A 19,330-nucleotide genomic window follows, 5' to 3' on the forward strand; every position below is an offset into this window, starting at 1 on the left:
ATGGATCCATCTGAGCAAATCTTTGCATCACAGCTGGACTGCACATTGTGAGAGCTTGTGGCTTGCTACCTTCTCTCCTGGAACTTCATGATTCCACATACCAGCACCACATCTGATGGAGCAAAGCTGCCCCTGCTGCAGCAATAATCTGAAGGCACCAGTCTCTTGCACACTCTGGTACACAAATTGCAAATTTTTATTCAAGTAGTATACAACCAAATTTCAGTCAGGCTCTACACATCTGCCTGAGACTGTATTGCCTCTGTGGTGGCAAACAAAAAATAGGGATGGTGCTGTGGAAAAGGCAGCAAGTTAAGCCTCAAAAAGCTTCCTTCTAATTCTGGCTCAATGAGGGCTTTCCAGCACAAGGATTCGTTTAGACCTCTACATTGGCTCTCTAACTGCAGCTAGGGCACAGGCAGGTGCTCGCTGAGTACTCAGGCACACCACATTGCAGTAGCCTGTAAATAGTCTGCCTCTAAGATTGAAACAGTCAGATTTGTATTTAAAGCCTTGCTTTGGCTTGGGTACATTTCCACTGTCATATTGACATCTTTAAGGTCTGCCAGAGTTGTTTGACTTTTTTTTTTTTTTTTTTGCTCGATGTGTCTGCTTTAGTTCTTAAAACTAGTGTGCTTTTTCCTGTCCTTGAGGAAATGCAGAGCTAATTAATTTTTTTTTTTTTTTAATGGACACCACAAGCCTTGCCTTCCTGAAAAAGCACTAGTGAGCTCTAGTGATCACACTTGTGCAGCTTTCCAAATTATTGCCAATATGCTATATTGCATGTAGCATTGATACAGGGCCGTAGACAGAGACGACACAAGAGATTCAGGAGTTTTAGGGCATTTAAACCCAGGAAGTTTTTCCAGGTAGATTCTTCCTGGTGAATACCTAACCAAAAGGCTGTTTGGAAGAATATTGGTAACTGAATAACCTCATATATTTTTCTCAGTGTTAACAAGATGCTGGTTATCAATAATACAAGCTCAGTAACAGTAGAATAACATACATTCCATGGTCAATTTTTGTAGTTTTTATATTGATTCTGTAAAGACATCCAGGAAGGCAGAGAGAGGTTCCTTTTTCAGCTTTGAGCAGTGAAGTGACCGCACCTTGTATGTTTCTATGCATTAACGTATGTGCCTGGACATCCTGCATTCCTCTGCACTATCTCAGATGTCTCTCTTTTACGTGCCTTGTGTGTGGTCTTTTGTCTGCGTAGCATAGAAGTTGCTTTTCACTAAACAGATGAGGAAAACTTTCATAATTCCACGCTAACTGAACAACTTTAGGCGCTGCCTAGGCCTAAGGCAAAACTAATTAATGAGTCTTAAATGCAGAATTTGCTCAGACCCTCAGGTTCAGTGGTACTGTGAAAAGCTCCTGCTGTGATGATGCATTAGAGTTGCAGATATGATAAAATGAGGCATGCAATATTTTATTATAATCTTTTATTTCCTAGTACAGAATACCACCCTCAGACAATGTTTTCAGTGTTAACAATATGTTTCTAATAGAAATGCAGTTTTCCCTTCCAGCAGGTTTCTTTCCTATTCCCATTTTGTACAATGCATAAATAACAACACTTAAAAATGCTTGTCAACTTCAATTTTCCCTAACAGGTAAAAATTGTAAAAATGAACTTTAAAAATCCCTAGATAAACCAAAATATTTCCACAATTTAAATACAAAGAATACAAAATTAAATACGAAGAATGCATACAAAAAAAGTCTGAACAAAGAACTAAATGCCGGTAGCCTGGAGAGCCAACACATTCTACCGTAAGAATCCTCAAAGAGGTCAGAATGAAAAGTCAAACCAACAATATACAGGTTTTTGTTGTGAAAATAAAAAGCAATGCAAACACACAAAGTATGGGTTGGATGATTTCATTAAGCTGTTTTTCATAAAAATACTGTGCCCAAGTCCTTTGGAGTCCCTCAGATTTCATTACCTATGTGGAGCTTCAGGGATTACAATGCAAAACCAAGAGTTTGTCATCTACTTCAGGATCAGACCTTCTGCCAGTGCAAAGACATTGTACTGCTGAAAATATCCTTCTGAGTTAGGAGTGAGGGTATTTGCACCGAGATTGTTTTGCCTCGTGCCTGTTTATCTTTTAGAGATATGTCGATGTTGTCCTTAATGATATATTTTGGGTTATACTATAAGTAGTTATCAGTTGGTCTTGATGATCTTTGTAGATCCCTTTCAACCAGTCCTATCCTATCCTGTTCTGTTATTTTCTCCTCTGAACTGTTTCTTATCAAATATCTCACTAGTTTAGTAATAAAGAAATGTTCTTCATTCCATTTAATAAGCTAAATTTTGAGACTGTAATGAGAATTTCTCTTGTCGAGTGAATTGAAATTCTATGCTTCTATTGTCATTGTTCTTTCTGACCCTGGTAGTGATGGTGGTTATCTTGCAAAAAAAGTGGTGTCATTTGTGCCATTGACATGAGGGAGCCCAGTGACAGCGACTATAAATCAATTTACAACCAATTTAAAAGCAGGGGACAAACCCCATGAACATTAATTAAGAACTGCTTCAAATTACTATTCTTTTCTGATTAACTTAAGTAGACTTTGACCTCCTTTGAGATTTTAATGTCAGCATGATGAAATTCATCACTTCTAAGAAACTGACCAGCGTCAGTGACTATTTTTTCAGTATGTCACATATATGGCACTATACAGCAAGTGGAAGGTCACTCAATTAATCCTTGTTCCAAGGGTGCAAGTGGATATGATCACACGCAACGCAAAACCAATACATATTGATTAGTGTGGCACTGCTTCACTTGATCGGATGATTCTTGAAGAGAGTGGAAGCAGCTTGGTACAAGAGGCCTCCTTTGCTTTCTCCTGTGAAGGTAAATCTGGGCTGGAATATAGTGCTTCATTGTTAGTGTGGAGCAGCAGCACCTCCATCCAGTGCCAACCAAGCTCAAATAGCAAAAGTGAAGTCAGTGAACTTCAGTGAAGTCTATGGAGCCATGCAGTTCCTCTTGAGGTGCCTAGGGTATCCCTGTGCTGGGGTTAGGCCACTCTGCCAGCCCCTGGCTCTGAATCACAGCTCAGCATGCTCGGTTGTTGTCATAGAGCCAGTTATTTTAAGATTTATTAAAAGCTCCTACAAAACAGGGATGAATCTGTTTTACCCCCCCAAGTATTTCTATAGCTGAGGCCAGCCCCACTTAGGGCTGTTAGCGGTCTGTGGCTGTGTCAGTGGCTGTGCAGTTAGGGTCACTCAAGCAGAGCGACTGTAACTCAAGCAGAGAATCTCTGATGGGGGATCATGTGAAACCATTAGGCAGGAAACAAGGAATGAACTCAAACTGAGAGGGAATAGAAACAAATGACAGACAATGCAAGGAAATCAGACATGTCGCTGCAGTGAATTTAAGGACATTTATTTCTCAGCAAGAATGTATTCTTCCTGTTGAATCTGCTAATCTCCAAATCTGGAATTACCTCATGAAGCTTTGTTGTGTTACAGAGCTGGATTCGTTTGGTGAATAACTTGTCATACAGAGAAGTTTTCTGCAGAAGTCAACAGAGCCAGACCAGCAGGATATGGGTGGGAGAAGGGAATCATGTTATGGGTGCTTGGGAAGGCCCAGGGTGTGGTGTCCACAAGCCCTCATCTTCCCATAGCTCCCATATATATATCTGCTGAGGTATCCGCTGAGGTATCCACTAGCAAACCCACCTCTAAACAGGTACTGCTTAATGCTTGAACTTAGCACATTTTTTATTTTTTCCTTTAAAAATTGCAATCCCTATCTGCTGGTAGTTCTCTTGTGTCATTGGGCTGACCAAATACTTCACGGCTGCTGTAGAAGCATCAATTGCAAGTGTGTCTGGAAGTGCCAATTAACTTCACCTTTTGGGGCAGTAGAGTTTATGCAAACGTGCTGGAGAGTCGGGGTTAACCATTAGGAGGCTGTGAGTGTCTCCTGCTGAATGCAGGAGAAGGATAAGAGAGGGAGGTGAGAAACCATGCAGGGCTTTTGGGAAAAGTCTGATCCAGCGATACCCAGATTCCTCTGCCTCTGGCTTCAAGGCTGTCTGAGCTTCATGAAGCGGCTCGGCAGATATTTCATTTTAATTATAGCAAAAATCTTAGACTTCATTGAGACGACTCATGCGCATAGAGCTGCCTGCATGCTTGGCTGGGTTGTGAACCGGTGCTTAGTAACACTATTTGGGCACCATGTATGAGAAGTTCAGAATTCCCAAATTGTGACTATCAGCATTCTGAATAATGAGCACCTACTGTTGAGGTTGTGTCTCATGAGATTTTTGACATCTGTAAATGTGGATGATGAGTTACTAAAAACCGGCTTCTCTTCACGTGGCATCACTGTGTGCAGTATACTCTTGCTATTCCCCTGCTAACATAGAACACTTGATCTGCTTTAAGGTTATTATCTGTCCCAGGAAGAAATGGAAACATCTCTAGGTTTTGTTGTTACACATCACAGAGCAGAGCAGTGAATATGTTTGACTGATTGTCACTCACATATAAAAATGAGTGGCTGATTCTAATGATGCTGTTTAAACTGGCAAGACCAACGTTATGAAAACTCAGTTATATTTCTTAAAGAATACAATCATAGAATCGTAAGGTTGGGAAAGGCCTCTAAGATCATCTAGTCCCATGAACTCATCCCTACTCAACCGTGTCCCTCAGTGCCACATGTCTTAATTCCTTGAACACCTCTAGGGTTGGTGACTCCACCACCTCCCCGGGCAGCCCGTTCCAGTGCCCAACCACTCTCCTTGAGGAGAAATTTTTCCCAATCAGAACCTCCCCTTGCCCAACTTGAGGCCATTACCTCTTGCCCTGTCAATAGCAGTTGTATCGAGCGTATTTATTCCTCCTCTTTACCACTTCTTTTTGAAACGAGCAGGGGAGCTAAATGCTTTGTAACTGCTCCTCTGACCCAATAATCCAGGTGTGCCATAGCTGCGTTGATGCAGATGAACTCTCGCCTTTCTTACGGGAACTACTTTCTCAGTTCCTTCCCTCGTTCCCTTAAAGAAGCACCGCGATGCTCCTGGATCGCGGCAGGCAAGCTCCGCCGAGAAACATCGGTGGAGAGGATGAGGAAGTGAAATCAGACCGCGGTGCGGCAGGAAATAAATAAATAAATAAAACCAACCCCCCCAGAGCAGATGGTGAGCACACCGGGGCAGGGCCGAACGGAGCCCTGGTTGGGGGATCTCGGGCTTTCGCCGCCGTGGTACGTTCCTCTCAGAGCCGCAAAGCTGCGGGCGGCACGCGGGGACACGCAGCGCCCGCGCACCGCCCCACGCCGACACACACGCGGAAGCGCCGCCCCGGCCCGCCCCCGCCCGCTCGCTCTCTGCCCGCACGCCGCCGATCCGCGCACGCAGCCCGCAGCCGCAGCGTGACTGCTGACCCTGGATTATTCACCCCGCGCCAGGGACGCGGGAAGCCGCCTTGCGCACCGCGGCACGCAGGCAGAGAGGCGGCGGCGGTGGCGGCGCCGCAGCGAGGTCCCCAGCCCCCGCCGGAGGAGCCCGGTCAGGTACAGCGCGTCCCCGGCCCTGCCCCGGGGAGCGGGGCCAGGCGCGGGCGGCGGGCGGGTGTGCGGCCCCGCGGTGTCAGGTGCGGAGCTGATGCGATGGGTGTCGCCCCGGGGCGGCCCAGCCGAGCCTCCGTGCCGAGTTCCCCGCGGTTCCCCGGTGTCGGGGCGGCTCCCGGCCGGAGGGAGGACCGGCGCTGCCGCGGCTCCGCGCCGAGCCCCGGGAGCGCTGGGGATTAGCGAGGGCGGAGGAGCGGGGGGAGGTAGCGGTGCGAGCCGCTTTGTGGCGGGGCGGGCAGGTGTCGGCGGGGCCGGCGGGTCCTTTTTGCTCGTGTTCCTTTCGGGCGTTGCGCCTTGCTGTGTATTTATTGTTATTTACGGAGGGATGTGAGGTGAACCCGTGGGGCTGGCAGGAAGAGAAACGCGTTCGGAAACGTGGGCGGCGTTGGCGCGGGGTTGGGCTGGGGGCAAGGAGCCCAGGGCGCTGCCTGTGTTTCTCAAACGCACATGGCACGCTCGAAAGGTGGAGCAGATGGTGGCGGTGCTGCCTATTATGGACCGGGGTTGTAGAAATCCCGACCTTCCTCTGGCGGATTTCCACGTGGTTTCTCTTGGCTGAAGGAGGTGACCTTTTTTGCGTTTTTGCAAGGCGAGGAAAGTTGCGGTGAGTCTTGTTTCTGTGGAACAGGGTTGGTCTGTTTGCTTCACAGAGCCATGTGTCTCCCTCTTGCCTTTGAGACCGATGACAGTAAACATCTCAGCGTAGCGATTGTAGCATGCTTGATTTTCTGATTGCACATCTTTATAGTTGAATGCAACTAGAAGGGAATCTCAACATCTCTTCTTATCCTGTTCTGTGCCAGATGTGTTTTTTTTTTCTTCTGGTGTGTATTGCACTTGAAGTGTTTAAGTCTCCGGGGGCTTGGAGGTGGGGATGTGAGGCAAGGTCTATGAGTTACTTCAAACAATTTTCCACGCTCACACTTAAGAAGGAGAGAAGGAAACACGTTGTAGAAGCAGCTGAGGAATATATAAAAGTGAAATTTTAATGAACTAGAAAAGCTGGGAAAGTAAGACATCGCTCCTAATCATTTAGGAGGGCTCTCTTCTAGTTAGCTGCTCGATGTATGTGTCTGTGGTACAAATGCAATTAGTATAAAGGACAACAGGATTTGTATATAACTCATTAGAAGTAATACTAATGTGAAAACTGTATTATTATAATTTTGCGTTGGTGATCATCTCTTGGGGGCTTGTTTTACCCTCAATTTCTGAGGCTACTGTAGAACAGTATTATTGCAGAAACTGTATAAAAAAAGCGTATATATGTGTGTCTATATATGTGTGTGTGTGTATGTATGTTTTAAGAATGCTGTCTTTGAGATGGAAATGCACTAGGCTGACTCAGTCCTGAAATTACTCAGAGGATTAGCTTAGAAAGCCCTCTTGGGGATGTGAGGATGACATCCCAAGCAGAGAACAACTCAGGAGAAGGCAATATGTGCCTGTCCAGGCTATGTCTAAGTGCATTGTGCCAGCAAGGGTTATTTTTTGCAGCTTGGAGTTCGTTTACTCACTGGAGTCAGAAATGTGATGGTCCTTGCAGTGTTTTGGCCTCTCATCTTAACGTGCGTTTCCAGCTTTTGGGTTGCTGTTGTATAGACCTGCTGGGGGAACAGAGCAGGTAAACAGAGATCCTCTGCTCTTGGAAAAACTGCCTGGACCTCAGTAGTTCAGTACTTGGAAACAAAAGGAGATAGGACAAGTGTCAATTTACGCTGTTTGTGTTTGCCTTGTAGATCAGTTTTTGTTTGTTTGTTTGCTGAAAAGATTGCTAGGATGTTCCTGTTGGTGGTGGTGTGGTTGTGCCGTTTATTTATTAATTTATTTAGCTTTCGTTCTTAGAAAGAAGCAGATGCAAATAGAAACTTTACTCAGCCTTATCTGGGAAAGGTTGAAGGCAAGAGCTGAGCTTAGTTTTCCTACTAACCAAAGCACATCCATTTTTTGTTAGATGCTGAGTTCTTGCAGCAGTTTTTCAGGCTGCTCACTGGGAGGATTTAGTTGGGTGGGAAAGTTGTCTGTCAGTCCACGGAGTGCAGTCCTTGGCTGTGAGCCTTGTGAGACTTCTTGGAATAGCTTGTGCGCTTCAGCTTGTGCTCTCCTACCTTTGAGAGAGCTGGGTGCAGGCCTGAGCAGAGGGATGGACTTGGAGCTGTACAAGGAAGATGACCTGAGACAATAGGTAGGTGTGTACAGTGTCTGGGTCATGTGGAGAGAAATCATTTGGTACTTAAGTTTGTGAGTCATTTAAAACTCTGAGAAGGTGGAACCTTTTATGTGTGCGTGTCTCAGTTTATGTGCTCTGTAGTTAAATTTCTACAGTTAAAATTCTCCTGATTCAAACCTAATGCCACAAATGATATTTGTAGTTAATGGCTGTACAGTGAACAACTTAAAAAATACATATGGGAGTAGTTTTGGTTGCTAGGTGAATTGTTTTCTAAATTAAAAGAGAGGCATCTTCTCTATCTGGCCAATTTCCTGCTCCTACCTGGAGATTCGTGCCAGGTTGTCTTATCAGGTTCCATGAAGGCTCATGGAAGGCACTGGGGCTTTGTTGGATTGGCCTGTGAGGAGTGGATGGAAGGTCGAAATTGCATGTTGTATGTGTATGGTTTTCTTGTGTGGTTATGAACTGCATGGAATAAATCATGTTGTGATAATAAGCTTAATGGTAAATTTTGGAAATCATAAAAAAATTGGGTGTTCTCAGATATGATGTTTCCAAATGGTTTTAATTAACGGTAGATTAAAACAGGTGGAGCGTTGGATGAAATGGTGTTTTTCTGTCAGCGCAAGCACTCATGGAAAAGAAACTTCATAGACTGTTCAGGTCAAATTAATAGGCAGTGCATACTTTATTTTTAGAATAACCACCAGCTTGTTAGGGGCAGGAGCTGAGCTGTATTCTCTATCTTGCAGAAGTTAATGCTTGTTAGAGGATTCAGTGCCTGAGGTCTTCAACAGAGCGGGTAGTTTTGCTGTAACTGGAGGAAAAAAAAAAAAAGGGAAACCTGCTTCTTGCTGCTGTGTATGTATACTTCCAGGAAAAAAAAAAAAAGTTTTTTCAGCTTCATTGGGTTGCTCTCTCATTATTGCATTTTTTGGCTTTTTTCTGCAATGATAGTAGACAATGTTACCTCGTTAAATGTGTTAGGCTTTAGCTATTGCAAGCTGTGTGGGATGCCTTGTAAAATACAGCTCTTGTAAGCACTTAAAATGCATGGCATGACTTGTACCTATACCACGTCATGCATATCCTTGTGCTTCAGTAGAAGCTTGCAACTTTGAGGAGCAGCGGCCTTTTTTACACACAGTTGTATTGAATGCCTGTGCAGCTGTTTGCTAGATGACTGTCTGGTTATTGTTATTTACTGCTTTCTGTATTCTCCTGCGTGTCAGAGTGTTACCACTTAGATGATACGAACTCACAGCTCTGTGGCTGAGAAATGTAGTACCGTTTTCCATTATGTAGTAACAAAATGTTAGTGTATCCTTCTGGGGGAACTGTTTCTGTCTTAAGTACGTCTGTCCTATGTGGGATAGTTGTTTTATGCTAAGAATACACTAGAATAGTTTTATAGGAGGTGGTATAAGGGAAAGGAAACCTTGGGTTAGCAGTAATTGTGAGGGGGGGGGAAAAAAAACCAACACAACCAACGAACAAAAAAAAGCAAGAATGTGCATTGTAGTCTCTTTGTAATTTTGTAATTCTTTGCAAAGAATAATCATTAAAAACAAATACCTTAATTGTACTGTGGGTAGATATTAAAAAATTGGGATGATGACATTTCTGGATCAGTATTTTACTTTTATCTAACTTACTATACTAGCATAGTGAGCTTGTCTTTTGCTAATTCAGTGTAGATGTGGAAACTGCCTGCAATTTCAGTAGTAGGATTTTAGTATAAAGTTGTGCAGCATTTTTTTTCCTTGAAGTTTTTTTTTTTACTAATAGATCACTACTTTTGTCTAGAAATACAAGCTCTTCCAGAACTTTATGCTTTTAAGTCTCAGAGAAAGCAGTTCAATCACTCCTAGTATGTAACGGTGCTTTTACATTATTTAAGAAAATGCCACTTAATTTTTTATCATGTTCTAGTATATCGGGAATTTGAGATTCGGCACTCAGTAATGCTTCTGAGGGTCACTGCTGTCTTCCAGTGAGATTAACCAATTGTGACAGACTGGTAGAAAGCTTAAAAAAACAACCAACCAACCAAGAAACCCACAAAGCTCTTGGCCTCTACATTTTTACAGTACAAATCATTACAACGTAGAATATGTTGATTCCTATGCATTTTTAGCTTTGGTGTTCTTCTCTGGTATTGCTTCTTTTACCCTTGTTCTTTTGTCTGCTTTTCTGCTTTTCCTTTATAATGTGCTGTCTTTAAATGATCATTCCATATGTTTTAGTGAGAAAATATTGATATAATATTGTTGGTACAATCATGTTTGAATTAGAAAGGTTGTGGATGCCCCATCCCTGGAGGCATTCAAGGCAAGGCTGAATGTGGCTCTGGGTTGCCTGGTCTGGTGTTGGTGACTCTGCCAGGGGGGTTGTAAGTAGTTGATCTTTAAGGTCCTTTTCAACCCAGGCCATGCTCTGATACACCAGTGTTAGGGGGTTTGGAATGAAATACTCTTTAAGTCCCTTCCAACCCAAACTCTTCAAACTATGAGTCTGAAATATAATGCTGGGATTTAGTTTTGGTGACAGTACAGAAATACTCAACAAGTTATTCAACAGTTTGTTGCTTGTGACATGGATTAAATCCTTTAATTGGAAGCAGAACCTATGAGGAAATGACATCTGTGCAAATATCACCATATAAAGATGTTAACCTATTGTGGTGGCTGGTAAAAACTCATATCCTAAGAATGGAGTTGCATGACTTAGATGAAATGTTGTGCAAGGGGGTATGGTCTGTGGACTGCTAATGGCAGCTTCTGTGCTGTTTGTCAGTAAACATATGCAGCAACATTTTGCAAGTGCTTTGTACTTTGTTCTCTGTATTACGTACATATTTTCACGTTCATTACTGTCTCGTGATTATATGTAGCACAGTGATTATGCTGAGGCTATATATCTGAAATTCTCCTTTAAAACAAAAAATATATATGTATATATATTTATTGAAGCATGTTGTATCACTTTTCTCTGTGTGTCTCATGAGGGTAGAGTAGAGTCAAGTTTGACCATGTGCTCCTGGCTTGAATGGCAGAAATTTCTCCTGTGGTTGGTTCTCCTAGAACTACTTTGAATTGGAGTGGGAGTCTTAATGAGCATTTGAGCAGGTCGTATAACTTAAAAAAGATGATTGAAATGTGTATGTGGACATTGAATTCTTGGTGTACAACTGAAACAGTTGCGATGTAAATAATAGAATAACTGCCCTGCCAAAACTAAGACTGTCTTTCATTTTCTTCATTAACTGTCAGCATACTTATTACCTTAGTCTGTACATGAAGAAATTAAATAGGAATTAAATGCATATACTGTAACAATGAAAGTGATAGCAAGTTAATTTAATTTGCGGTATTCAGAAACATTAATAAATTGCTTCAGTAAGCAAGTTCTTCCATTAAAATATTAATAATTTTCTCTTCATGTTGCTGAAGGGAATTGACTGGCATAAAATGCCACTACAGAAGATGGTGTGTCTTTTTACATACTTACTTAGAGCAAAGCAATGCTTTCTGTTGATACAGGTTCTTCCAGATTTATAGCCTTCCAAAATACCTTGAGAGCAGATTGTACTTGCAGACGAATTCATGGTGTCTACTGTGCTTAAAATGAAACGCTAGCATCAGATATTATTGGATAAATATTGATGCATGATAATTTTGTAGTATTTCTTGATATTTAAAAGATGTACTGTTTGGGATGCAGAGTGTGTGGGAAATGACATTTACAAAATGACACCATGTAACACGTGCTAGTTTTGCTATAGATGTAGAAATGTGATTATTGTGTTATAATCCTTTGTTACATGACTACACTTTAAAAACAAACGAAACAAACAGACAAGACCAACAAAAAACAAACACATAGTATGTGAAAGCACACCTGCCCTGCTGCGAAGGCCTTGGAGGTCCTGATGGGTTAAAAGCTGGACATGAGCCGGTGGTTTGCTCTTGCAGCCCAGAAGGCCAACAGTATCCTGGGATGTATCAAAAAAGGGGGCCAGCAGGAGGAGGGAGGGGATTGTTCCCCTCTACTCTGCTTCTGTGACCCCCTCTTCAGTACTATGGGCCATGCGTGGAGCCGCTGGTACAGCAAGGACCCAGAGAAGGGCCAGAAGGATGATCAGTGGGCTGAAGCACCTATGCAGAAGGCTCTGGGGAGACCTCATTGTAATCTTCCAATACTTAAAAAAAGCTTACAAGCAGGCGGGGGACCAACTTCTTATGCAGATAAGTAGTGATAGGACAAGGGAAAATTAATTTAAACTGAAAGAGAGGAGGATTAGGTTACATCTTGGGAAGAAGTTCTTCACTCAGAGTGTGGTGAGGCAGTGGCACAGGCTGTCCGTAGAGGCTCTGGGTGCCCCATCTCTGGAGGCATTCAAGGCCAGGCTTGAAGTGTTCCTGAGCAAACTGATCTAGTGGTTGGCGACCCTGCCCACAGCAGGGGATTGGAACCAGTTAATCTTTGGTGTATCTTCCTACCCAAGTCATTTTATGATTCTATGGCTGACTTTTGGAGACACTGTAGGAAGACCTACTAATTGCCCCTTGTTCTTTTAGAGATTCATGAGCTGGTAAGGAACCTTAAGTGGGTAGGTACTTTGCATTTTCTTTTGATTTTGCCATTTTTCTGTGCAAAAGTAGATGCAGCATAAGGAATATGGTTTGCAAAGGTGATGGCAGGCTCCACAAAATCATGTAGCAAAAGTGTGTGGTTTTGTTTTGTGTGTATTCTCCTGTGTCTTACAGGTACAGTTAACACAGTAACCATACTGCGGATAAAAGACTGAAGCATCTTGATTTGTTAGTTTATAATCCAGTTTTTATGTATCAGCTATAAGATCCTTTAGAAAAGTTGGCTCCTTAAGGCAATGGTTAAATTGCTGCTGATTTTAATGAGGTCTTGATTATAAACTTAAATAATATTTTAGAATCATTTCAGTTGACTTTGTATGCGTTCTTTTTAATTGACTTTCGACAAGATATTAAACATGTGACTTTGTGTTTTTATTTATTTATTTTGGTCCCATTATTGAATTCTTAGTGTCACTAAGAATAAAGCTATCACAGTTTTTCTTATGGTGCGTTGAGAGTTCTGAATAATAGGAAAAGGAATTTCAGAATGGCTGAGACACTGCAAGTACAATTGGCATGCATTAAGTTCAGTGTGTCTGAAAATAAACTGATCTGTACCTGGAGGCACCTAGCCTATATTAATGGCAGTTATGCAAAGGCACAATACCAAGTGGGAAAAAAAGTATTTATAGTTTTTACCAAATTCAATTGAAGCAGAGTTTAAAAATACCAATTAAACCATTAAAATGTTCGCCTGCATTTTAAATATTCAGAGGAGATATATAGGAGAATAGTAGGAAGCATAATGAGGTTTGGAAAAGCTATCTCAAAATCAAGTTCAGAGTTGTGGAAAACATGCATATGGAGTACGTGAGGAGGAAATAAAAGGAACACAGATGAGTAAGTTTGTCAGCTGTTGGGGGCTGACACCGTAAATGACCTTTTTTTATCTACTACTCTGTTTTGTAGCTGGTTAACTTGTTTATCTGCTGAGATGGGAGAAGAAAAAAAGGTAGAGGAGAGTTGATGGGGAATTAAAGAAAAATCAGCTGTTCTCCTGGCTCTATGTCTTGGTTCTGCCCTTCCATGCAAAGGTTGCCGGAAGAAATTCAGGGATTAGTCCCACTAGCTGCAAAGTAATCTCTATTCTCTCTTAAGCCTTCATATTAACATCTAGATCTTGGTCAAATGAGTTTCTGGTGGCTGACTGCTTTTGCCACGGCCTCTGTGAATTTTACGCCAGTTCTGACTCACGGCTCTCATTAAGACAGTAATATATGAGTTGGGAGTTCTGTCTCTTAAAGGTAGGCTTTGTTTTAGATCAAACTTCTGAGAGGCAGAAATTGGAACCAGAAGCAACAAGGCTGTTCTAGACTGTCAGATCTGCAGCGCTGCTATGCATATGTGTATTGTTAATAAACAGACAAGTTAGTTTGAACTTGTTTTGTTTAGTGTTTGATGAATTAAGGGCATGAGAGCGGTTGCCCTATGAGATGTAGCAAAGGCCTGATATCTCGATAATGAATCTGAAACTTTTTTTCAAGAGACACATACCATTTATGCCTACAGTAGATTCAAATTAGTAGTGTTAACAGATGGTGTAGACTTAGGCATTAATAGGACTTGAATGAAGTTTTTAGCTAATGCATCCATTACTTTGCTTGGAGAGATCCGTAATATACTCTAGACAGCACCGTGACAGTTTTCTGGGAAAAATAGCACGTACAAATGTATACTTGCACATATCGTAAGTATTTGTGGAAGCTAAACTGTGTTATTTTCAGTTAAAAGCTGGCTCTGTTCTAGTTGTAGAACAGTGAGAATTGTGCAATAGTTTAGAACATCAGATTTATTTCATTTCCTTGCTTCAGTGCAGTCCAAAAATACATTCAGCTTTTAAAATCTACTCCCAGATCTCTAGTAACTGAGGAGTGGAGAAGATAACAAAAACAAAAATGTACTTCTCACTCTGTGTTACGTGCAGGATGCTTCTGAAAACTGTATTGGCACTATTCACATTTCAGCCTTAGTTAAAAATGCCTTCAGGGTGATACTATTCATTAAAGAAGGTAAGCAGGAAGTTACTGATGGAAAATGTGAGAACTTCAGGGTACCTGCTTTTGCACACTTTAATTTGATTAAGATCCTGCAGTGTAGCTGTTTCGCTGTGATTCTACATTCTTTGAAAATGGGCAAGGGAAAGAAATTATGTTCAAAGGAAACATTTCTGCATTAAGGGTCATGATTTGTTTTCTTCTTCTATAGTTTGTCTTTGACTGGGACAATACATGTAGCTTCCAAAATGCCAAAGCTGAACACTGGAGAAATTGTTCAACACTTATGCAGCACTAAATCTTGATGCAGTATTTTCTAAATATAGACTAAGTCCTTGTCCTGAAGAGTTTGTATAGTTTAAGTAAAACAAGATGTGACATGACACAGAACAGCTTGAGAGAGGCATGAAAGCTGAATAACTGGGGATTTTGAAGAGGACTTGAAAAGACAGTGAAAATGCTGCTTCACCAAACAACATCATCAAAAACAAAACAACAAAACTACCAGTTCCAACTCATTTGTTGCTTGTGTTTTTTTTATATTTTATTTTATTTTTTACTGTTTTGCTCTTGCTGATTCTTCTCTGTTCCTCTTTAATCTGGTTCTCTGTCACAGAAGTAGAAAATAAAGCTTGCAAAGATTTAGTTTAAGGAGCATGGAAATACTTGTCATGATTTTGTATGGAAACAAGACTTGCTATCCCGGTGTTTTGTTTGTATGTCAATCTCCTGCAGATATTTTTTTGAACTTACTGGTTGCTTTCAGTATTATTTGAGAAAATAAGCCTCAAACCTTAGCTAAAATTTTAGTAAGTATTATGAACTTTGAAGGAAGGAAGAGGCTGTTATAAGATCTCTGACTGGGAGAAAAGCTGCTCGATAAGCTCATTCTTTGTTTAGTATCAAAAGAGTGGACCTAGAGGAGGATTCTTCTGTGTCCTGGCTGCTGGGAGCTTCTTAGAGTGAAATGAACTAACCACAATATGCAAATCTATAGGAAACTAAACTTTGTTAGATCTGGTATTCATAATGCTGTGTGAGAAAAAAGCATGAGTGGCTTTCTTAATCTTTTTTAATTTACTTTTTGATGGTCTTCCTCCTTCCCCCTAGATTATTTTTCTGTGACCTTTTTATAACGTTAGGGGTGGAGCTCTCATTCAGTGTGTTGGACAGATGACTGCCTGATGATAATTGATTTGTTCAGGCCCATAATCTGGATTTGTTTACATCACCTGAAGGCTTGATTTTGTTATTAATACATAACTGAAGTTGTTTAGGAAGAATGTTGCAGGTAGGGAGTTTAGCTTTGGACTAAATGGGCAATGGGTGTATTCTCAAGTTAGTCTCTTTTCATTGACAGGCAGTGAATCTGGCAGCAAAGGCAAAGAAGGCCAGGCTTGACTTCTGTGCATTGCGTGTTGTTGGAGAAAGGTGATGAGGAAAGCCCAAACAAATGCTGCTGTCGTAGTATATAAGTATCTGAATGACAGTTACCTGTTATGGGTACCAACTGAAGATGGCAAACGGTTGTAATCTATGCCATGTTATTGGTCAACATCTCTTTGATCCTTCTAGGTTAAGGAGGTGTGTAAGAAGTAGAGAAACTTCAGATAGAGGCTTGTGTATTTTTTTTGTGATTGCACAACACTTAGAAATTCAAAATGAAGACAAAATCCAAATACATTGGAGTTTGCAATCCTACCAACATACTATAGTGATTTGTTGCTCTAGTAGAAAATGAGCTCAAAATAAAGCAAGAGTCTTAGTCATGTTGTTATTTATTCTGAAAAACAGGTTGGACGGACTGCTCTATTGTTAATTCAAGAGCATAAAATGAGCTGGGCTTGCCCTGTTAGACAGGTGTGTATTACTGTGTTCTAGTGAAACCACTTGCTGAGCTCAGAAAAGGCACCTGTTGGGAAGAAAATTTCAGCTGAGATGTAGTGGTATGCAAGGGATAACAGGGTGAGTCCAAGGTGAAGCATCCTTTTTAAGCTGCATTTCTTGCCTTGGAACTGTGATAGTTATGCATCTGTTTTATGTTAGTTGTGCTTCAGTCAGTATTAGTTGTACTCAGGTTGCGGTGTGTGTGTATTAGACCTTTTGTAATTTATCAATTAAGAATAATAATGATTCAGGAAAGCTGCATTTCAAGGGCTCTATTATCTCGCGTGCCACAAATATGTATTACTTAGAGATTTACCAAAGGAATTTAATGAATCTGTGACAATAGAAACGATTACAGAGGTGGTGGAAAGAATACTTGAATGCCTTATTTTTATTTCCCTGGAGTTAATCTTCACATATCAAAGTAAATTAAGCAGAATACACTGCTTAGATGTTTTTTTTTGTTTTTTTTTTTATTCCCAAGTCTAAAGATATTATGCAAAAAATATAATTCTCTTTATTTCCTGTCTTACATTCTTCACTTTAAGTCAGAGTAAAAGCAGAAGCATACTCTACATCCATTCATGGTACAAAGGGAAAGATGCCAGTTGCCAGTGGTATGTATAGGTGCAGTAAAAGGTTGCTCCGGAAGTCATGCCTCCTGCTTATTTCCTTGAAAACTACAAGAGCTACGAAGAGAAAATAACACTTTTTCATAGAGCAATTTCTCGTTTACAGGATAGTTTTTCAGTGTAGGCACCACCATTAGTTATTCACTGCTTTAAAAAATGAGTAAGAATCTGCATGCCACACATAAATATCTATGTGGATATCTGGAATGTGTCTTGTCATTCATACTGCTGTTTCTACTGCTGAACCATACCACCATCACCTCACTGAGCTTGCATCTACTGTGTGCTGTTTACTGGAGAAGACAGATTCTATGGTAACTGGAATCATTCTGTCTAGAGGCATTACCTATTTGCTTATTTGTCTAGAAATAAATACGAACAGAGATGAATTTCACTGTAATCCTCAGTGTTTATTATGTTGTGTTAATCTCTGCAGCTACATCTGATTATAAAAGGAAAAAAAAAAACAGCAGTAGGCTTTAAAAGTTTCTACCATCTGTCCTGGTGCTTACCCTTCGTTTGCTGTAAGGATGTATTGTGAGCGGTTTGAAAGGCTCCTTGGTGTATTGTAATGTTATTTTTATCTTGTCTTTCTTTTCGGCCTTGTATGTTCTAGTGGAGTGGTGTGTGGATCTTGCATCACTGAAAAAAAAATTATGTATATATATATATATGTAAATATGAGTATCCTCACTGCCTTTTCCTTAGTTGCTAAGTGTGGCAGATTTGGATTTGGGATCTTTGTCTGTACTGCGTATGAAACTACACCTTGCACAGTGAACTTTTCACAAACAACTGGTCACTCGAGATTAACGTAGAAACGGTAGTAAGTGGAAGGGTGTGTTTCTCCAAATCAGTGTCACACACATGATTGTGCCCTTCAGCTAACTTTCTGGGTTGTGTTCATCCTTCATCTGACATTTCACTGTTTCTTGTGTGCTGCGGAGATCTTGTTGGATATGAAACTGCAGGAGGAGGGCTGGCATATGCTTTCAGCGAGACAAGGGCTTTCTGGCAACTCCAGGCCTACTTGACAGTGTGTATGAGCTACTGCAATTGAAAGGAATATGATTACTTGTGATTGCTGTGGAGGAACAGGCTGCTGTATTTTGAAGAGCTATGTGAGGTACGGAATTCACAACACTCTTTTTGCCATGCTGAAGTACCTCATTTATCTGAATCACGTTTTGTCACTGTCTTGAATGTAATAAACCGTATGTCACTGGAGCTCGTCATGACCTCTGTGAGCTTTTGAGAAAATACTCCTGTTACTGAAAAGCTGGGTTAATCTCTCCCTAAATCTCTAAGTAATTCAGGCTGTTACTGTGGTGTCAGCACTTTTCCCTAGAAAGCACAGACTGGTCAAGTGATAAAGATCAAGATCATGACCCTCAGATGCTGTATCTGAGAATCAGTGCCTGCATTTTTTTTTAATATAAATGACGAGTTTATATAAATACTGAAAATGTTTTCAATACATTAAGTATTTTTTTAAATACCTTTTCTTCACCTACTCTTGGTTCCTTGGATTTTTCTTATTAAATTTTTGTTCTTGAGTATGATAGGAATAAGTTTGGGGAAGAGAATTCCTTTGGGAGTTACCAAGTGTGTGGAATTTCTGGATTTTCCTAAAATAAAAATTTTAGGAGACTGAAAGAATAGCTTTTGGGGGAGGTTGATGTTCAGTGTTCTTTCTAGATGCAAAATATTGCCCATTTGCCAATTGCAAGCTGTCTGTGTTTTCGGAATGGTGAGATCAAAGTTCTTAATTGGCAGTTTCCTGGTGTTTGAAATGTGTAGAATTGTGGAAATTAAGAACTTGGAAATCTCTGTGAGAGCTAGTTATGTACGCGGTGCCCAAGATAATGCAAATTACACTAGCTGACAATCTTATTCTGTGAGCTAAGAGAATCCTGCTGATCTTCTTTTTGTGTTTTGAACCTTGTTAATCCATTGTCCCATGTGGCCAAACAAGGGAGATCTTGTTTTCTGTATATCAAATGATGGCAATGATTTCTTGGCAGCTGAATTAATTTTAAGTTTATAATTTGACTTCAGATTAACATTGTATTTCTCATAGGTAATGATATTTTAGCCTCTGAACTCTGTTCATAGGAGGAAAAAAAATCCTCTCTTTGAAGCAGTTGTGCTTTAAATCTGATTGTGCTTTTTCTCTCATGTAGCGTGCGTGTGTCAGAATTTAACTCCTTAATGGATAGCTGCATCAGAAGTGCTGTGCCCATGATGAAATCCTAGAAATAGGGCAAATGTGGGTAAAAGAAATATTTGAAATACGGTAGTGTATAATTAGTTTAGTACCTGTAAATAGAAAAAAAACGTTTCTTAGTGAATTTGGAATTTGAATACG

General features: G+C 40.9%; 1 protein-coding gene across 2 annotated transcripts in view; it reads left to right on the forward strand.

Annotated features, from left to right (window-relative positions):
* The first annotated feature begins 5,444 nt into the window (after positions 1-5,444).
* Positions 5,445-19,330, forward strand: part of CCSER1 (coiled-coil serine rich protein 1) — a 623,183-nt gene continuing 609,297 nt past the window's right edge. For both annotated transcript variants that reach the window (XM_065736482.1, XM_065736483.1), the window contains exon 1: positions 5,445-5,564. The gene's annotated coding sequence lies outside the window, so the exon portion shown is untranslated. The remainder of the gene's footprint in view (positions 5,565-19,330) is intronic.

The sequence above is a fragment of the Cyrtonyx montezumae genome, unplaced genomic scaffold (genome assembly GCF_038088225.1).
Source record: "Cyrtonyx montezumae isolate F1298 unplaced genomic scaffold, pur_monq_1.0 scaffold_2, whole genome shotgun sequence".
NCBI lineage: Eukaryota > Metazoa > Chordata > Aves > Galliformes > Odontophoridae > Cyrtonyx > Cyrtonyx montezumae.